Genomic DNA, 6,608 nt, shown 5'->3' with positions numbered 1-6,608 from the left:
ATCTTTGAATTTATTGATAAAAAAGACCCAACGGTTAAAAATTGCTACATTTCTAATAAAATAATATTCAACCAAATTTAACTCTCAAAACGTAATTATTTTAAATAAAATATAATATTTTTTGTTTTCTAGTGACCACAATATTTGGTCATTAATGTTACAATGCAGTGACCATTAATCATTACGTTTGTAAATGAGTTTGTAAATGAGTGACCATTACTTTTAGACACTAATATTTGTTATAATATTAAAAAAATATTTTAATTCAATTTTATAATTTAGTGACCGGTGAGTGACGACTATAATTGTACTCGTCACTAAATTTGTAGCAAAAATTCAGTGACGACTTAATATATGGTCACTCAACTGTGCATTTAGTGACCAAATTTTACGTCGTCGCTAAAAAAATGGTAACTAATAAGCACTTTTCTTGTAGTGTGCACTACCTAGTGTGTATAGAATGTCATAAAACTCATCAGTGATATCGGAGTCAATATGATTTAATTATAAGCACTATTAATTAAGTCCGAAAAATAAAATAAAATTTTTGTAAGATGCGGAGCACCCTGCCGGATTTCAGCTGGATTCTTCGGATGTGGATAAACTATTAATTTAAAGTAATATCTAAATATTATTACTTAAACTAAATATTTAAATTCGAATATTAAATATTATTTAAATAGATAATTAAATTTGAATATTTATGATAAATCTAAACTGATAAATCCATTAATTTAAATAAGATTTAAAAAAATTTTAATTTGAATATTTAATTTAAAATTTTAAATATTATTTAACTTATATTTAAATTTGAATATTTAGTTTTATTTTTTAAATGTTATTTAATTAGAGAATTAAATTTGAGGATTTAATAACCCATAAATTTAAAAGATTTAAATTTATTATATAATATGATTACTACATGTATGACATAATTACAACATGTACCCTCACATGTTTAGTTAAAACATTATCAGTCAAACAAGGACTAAGGTTACCGCTCTTATGCTATAAGACAGGTTTAAGGAGGTCTTTCTGATTTCTAATGATGTCGATTTTTAAAAGCTCAATAGTTTACCACCATCACTGCCTCTTTGCATTTTGAGAGTGAAGTAACCGAAAGAGTTTGATAGGATAAGTGTTTAAAGTTAAAAAAATATTAACTAAAGTATTAAAAGAAAATATTGTTTTATATAATTAAATGTGAGATGTGTGCTACCCATGAAAAATGCACATTACCCTAGGGGTGAGATTTAGAACCGGAAAACCGAACCAGAACCGGAACCGTTAGAACCGGAATATATAGAACCGGTTCCGGTTCCGGGTTTAAAAATTAGCTTTATCCGGGTTCTGGGTAATCTGGGTTTGGGTCCATCGGGTCCAGGTAAACTGGGTCTAAAAACTGGAACCGGTGTTAGGAACCGAAACCACTTTTAGGGCCGGAACCGATTTTTGTGAAACGTTTAAAAGATGCATATCTCATTCGTTTCAACTCCGATTGACATGCAGTTTTTTCCAACGTGTAGTTTAGAGTTCGTACATGATTTTAGACTATAAATTTGCCATTTTTAGTTTTATATTCATTGACTTACAGTCCCCCAAAATCGAGATATCAAAGCTAAAAGATTTTAGTTTTTCAGTTTTTTTGTATTCAGTGAAAGTTTTAAAGCATGCATATCTAATTCGTTTGAAATCGGATTGACATGTGGTTTTTTCCAACTTGTAGTTTATAGTTTATACATGAGTTTAGACTATAATTTTGTTATTTTTGGTTTAATATTCAATGATTTACAGTCCCCCGAAGTCGAGATATCAAAACTGAAAATTTTCAACTTTTCAGCTATTTGTTTTTGTACTTTGTATTCTGTGAAAATGTTAACACATGCATATCTCATTCGTTTAAAGTCGGATTGACATACGGTTTTTTCCAGAGTGTAGTTTAGAGTTTGTTCATGATTTTAGACTATAATTTTGTCAATTTTGGTTTCATATTCAATGAGTTACAGTCCCCCAAAGTCGGGATATCAATATAAGAATTTTCAAAGTTCAACCCACTAAGTAGTAAGTAATTACCAAAAACTTCCGGTTTTTTTGGGTTTTCCGGTTCTAAACCCACTTTATCCGGTTCCAACCTACCCACTTTGATGTTTCCGGATTTTCCAGTTCTAGACCCACTTTACCCGGTACCGTACCTAGAACCGAACCGGAACCGGTTCCTATATACCAGTCCGGTTTCCGGTTCTACAAAATCCCGTTAACCGGTTCCGGGTCTGGGTCCATCCGGTCCGGGTTTGGACCCACTTTCATCCCTACATTACCTTTATAATCTGTTGATGGAGTGTGTAAGGTTAGCCGACACATCAATTTGAGGATTATAGTTGAAAATGATGTGAAACTTGCGAATCTCAAGCGTAATTTGATATGAGCATCACACGGTTTTTGCATGGTTGATTCACCATTTATTCTATGATCCACGACATCCCTATCATAAAAATGAAATGAGTACAATCTGAGATTAAACATGCTATTAACAGTCAATGTATATCAAAGATCTAGGAGTCATGGTGTTTGAAACTAGAAAATAGTATTGCCTACCTAAATAACTTTGCGGTGTGTTTATGGCATCCCTTTATACATGATATTGCCATATTTATACATAGTTTTAGGCAATATTGTTCTATATTTTATTTAGTATTTTGGTTATTTGCACAGAATTATGGTACTTATAAGGATAAAATGTTATTTGCAGCAAAAATAAAGCATTTTCGAAGAAAGGGACCAGAAGTGACAATATATGGAACATTGAAGACTTGGAGTACAAAAGATGAAGAAATTCACGGATTCAACTGAAACCACGACGTGGCACGAAGATTCTAGAAGATAAGTTTACGTGAAGAAGGAGGCCTTGCCCGATACGGATAACTCCTTATCCACGACGTGGAGCTTCCTGCCACGACGTGGAATGCGACTTTCCATAATATATATAAAGCATTCTCCCTTACGATTTGGGGGGACTTTTGGCGGAAGAAAGAGGTTCCAGGAGTCGATTTTTAGCCGAAGAAAGGTCTTGGAAAAAGGTTTTTAACACCAAAAGAGTGAAGGTCTATAATTTAGTTCACTTATTTGATACTTATGAACATGTTTCCTTATACTTTGATTTGTGTTATTGTGTTAGTTGCTATTATGAGCAGCTGAATCTAGCTACTCTTGTTTAGCTAGATGAAGCTTCTAACTTATGAATAGCTTAATTTTATATGGATTTATTTAGTTGGTAAATTGCTTGTGTTTGGTTTATAATTACCTAGCATGCTTATGGTTGTTTCGTTAGTTGCTTGATTCCATGTTCTGTGTAGCTTAGTGACCATTAACTGCATGAACTTGTTTACCTAATGATTTAGTGAACATTAAATTGTTAGAGCTAGGATTGACCAATCTTAGTTAGTAATTAAAGTAAATAAACTTAGCTGTGCTAGAGAACGTAGATTGTGACTATAATTGCGTTTACATAATAAATCTTACATAGCATATTCATATTCATAATTGGTTCTGTGTTTAATTATGTGTGACCATACATAGTTTTACATGAATTAATTAATTATTGGTAAAGTTAGACTTAAATTACTAATATAATTAAAACCAACTGGATAATCCATAATTATTAGCTGGCCATAAGAACGAAGTGGATTCGAACTAAACAAGAGTGCTTTTACTTATTGATTGAATTTGAGCTAAGTTCGTCTGATCTTGTAAAATAAGATAAAACCCTTTTTAAACTTGTTAATATTTAGGTTAATTTGATAGCAAGTAGATTAATTAGTAACACCGTTCCCTGTGATCGATACCCGACTTACCGAAGCTATACTATAATCTGACTAGGTACACTGCCTATAGGTGCATAGTTGGTCTAAGTTTGTTAGGTTATAAATATTAAAATTAGTGGGTACTTTTGTGCCATCAAGTTTTTGGCGCCGTTGCCGGGGAACGGCTTAGTTTATGGTTTATTTATTTGCTTTAGATTAATCGATCCTTTTTGTGGGGTAAAACCTGCAAAGAGTTATTTTCCAGTTTCAGTTTTTTTTTTCTGGCATTACAGAACTCACGACGTGAGTATTACAGTATTCACGACGTGAATTCTGTGATCCTATTTTTCTTTGTTTTTAATTTGTTTTTCTCTTTTAGTTCAGTTTTACGTTTTTTATTTTGTTTGTTTTGCAGGAGTTGATGACCAGAGGATCCAACACACCTTTGGTGCCACCACTGGAAGATCTGGAGTCTACGCTGCACAAAAAGGATAATAAGAAGTCGCCTTTACAAGAACTGAAATCAGCCTTTTCAAGGAAGTCAGGAAAGAAAACGGGAGAATCGAGTTCAGCCTCAAAGAGCAAGTTTGAAGTCTTCGATCAAATTCCCAACCCACACGAGATCGAGTACGAATCAGAAACAGAATTTGGACTTTATACGAGTGAACCTGAGAACGAGCCGGTGAACGAAATGGCGAACATTGATGAGATGGCCATGGGGGATTACAAGAAGCGCATTCGAGATGATGTGGGGCCGAGTTTACTACATCATACGATTCCTGCCAATGCCACATTCGAATTAAAGGGGCATATCCTTACCGCACTCAAGGATATCCCATTCTATGGGAAGGATCATGAGGATGCTTTCAAGCATTTAGACGAGGTCAATGATATTGCGAATTATTTTAATACTCCTAATATCCCGAGGGAGACAGCTTTGTTAAGGATTTTACCAGTCACTTTCAAAGGAGCTGCAAAAGACTGGTTGAAGGCTCTTCCATCTGGTACAATCACCACATGGGCCTAATTACGTGAGAAATTTCTAGATCAGTTTTGCCCACCCTCCAAAATCTCTAAACTCAAGAAAGCGATTGCCAACTTTTAGCAAAAACCCGGGGGAGTCATTATACGAGGCATGGGAGCGCTACAAGGGGTTGTTAAGGAATTGTCCTCAACATGACCTAAACATTCAGCAAGAAATGTCAATATTCTATGATGGGGTGAATGTCATGACTAGACAACTCCTTGATTCACAAGGACCACTAACAAAGAAGAACCCAATTCAGGCCAAGGAGCTGGTTGAAGAATTTTCAAAGCACTCTCGTGAGTATCACAACCCAGGACGCGATGGAATAAAAGGCAGTGGAGGTGCACAAACTGAAGAGATGGCTACTGTGATGACAATGCTTAGCATTATGGATAGGAGATTGACCCAAATGGACCAATCAATTCATGCAATTCGAGTTGGTTGCGAGAGATGTAGTGGCCCACATTTGACAAAAGATTGCACTTTGGATGAATATGGAAACAAGAAAGCTCAAGTTTGCTACTCAAGTGGGGACAAGTACGATGAAGACTGGAGGAAACCAAAGAAGGAGTGGCTGCCTTACGATGAATACAAGAAGCAAAAAGAAGAGAAATTTAGGCAAACTGGTCGGGGTTTCTACCAAAGAGAGCAACCACTAGTTGAGAAGAAATCAGAATTAGAGACCATGTTGATGAAATTTATGGAAGCTTCAGAAAAAAGACATGATGCTACTGACACTACAATGGAAGAACAAAGAGTTATAATGAAGAATCATCACACAATGATGATAGATCAGCAGGCATTAATAAAAAATCAGCAAGCCTCCATCAATAACCTTGAAGTACAACTTGGTCAACTTGCCACTTTGGTTAATGAGAAGATATTCCCGAAAAATCCTGAAAAGAAGACTCAATCTCACGTAATGGCCATAGATACTGAAGAAGAGGCGATTTCTGAGTTCCTAGAAGCCTTAGAAGTGGAGCCACAGCAGCCCGATCCAAAGCCAAAGAAGCCGAAGCTCGAAAATGAAGAATCTGCTGGAATACCCAGTTCACGTCGTGAGCCCGCTATACTCACGTCGTGGGCCCGGTCGGAACAGAAAAAATCAGTATCTGTTCCAGCTTATAAACCACCTTTGCCATTCCTGTCCAGAGCTAATCTCAGTCCACTGGAGAGAGAACTTCTGGAGTTTATCAAGCAATTGAAGGGTATTCCTATTAATACTCCTTTTATTGATTCGCTTGCAAAAGTTCCATAATATGCTAAGTTCTTACAAGACTTGTTAGACACTCGTCAGCAATTAAAGGAGAATTCTAAGGTGATTCTAAGTGAGCAAAGCTCAAAAGCTGTGCTGGGAGAGATACCTAAGAAGATGGGGGATCCCGGACACTCACTCTCCCATGTGAGTTTGGGAATAATATGAAGGTTTATGCTTTAGCCGATTCTGGGGCTAGCATAAATTTGATGCCTTATTCGTTTTATCAAAAATTGAATATTCAGAAGTTAAAGGCTACAAAGATGACTATTCACATGGCGAACCGTTCAGTGACACAGCCTCGGGGCATTGTGGAAGATATTCTCGTGAAAATTGGGAAATTCGTTTTTCCAATAGACTTTGTGGTTTTGGATATGAAAGAAGATCCCAATGTACCAATTATTCTTGGTCGCCCGTTACTTAACACTGCGGGAGCTCTGGTTGATATACGCGAGTCCAAGCTCACCTTGAGAGTTGGGGATGAGAAGGAAATTTTTGGAATAGAAGATGGTTTCCAAGGGAGTCA

At 35.8% G+C, this 6,608-nt stretch overlaps 1 non-coding gene across 1 annotated transcript; it reads right to left on the bottom strand.

Moving 5' to 3' along the window:
• Positions 1-4,875: 4,875 nt before the first annotated feature.
• On the bottom strand, positions 4,876-4,983 carry LOC145110153 (small nucleolar RNA R71). Its single transcript, XR_013709533.1, has one exon. It is a non-coding gene; the product is annotated as a small nucleolar RNA R71 (small nucleolar RNA).
• Positions 4,984-6,608: the final 1,625 nt, after the last annotated feature.

The sequence above is a fragment of the Lactuca virosa genome, chromosome 4 (assembly GCF_052849685.1).
Source record: "Lactuca virosa cultivar CGN04683 chromosome 4, Lactuca_virosa_CGN04683_v6, whole genome shotgun sequence".
Taxonomy (NCBI): domain Eukaryota; kingdom Viridiplantae; phylum Streptophyta; class Magnoliopsida; order Asterales; family Asteraceae; genus Lactuca; species Lactuca virosa.
This window is presented reverse-complemented; position numbering and strand designations above follow the sequence as displayed.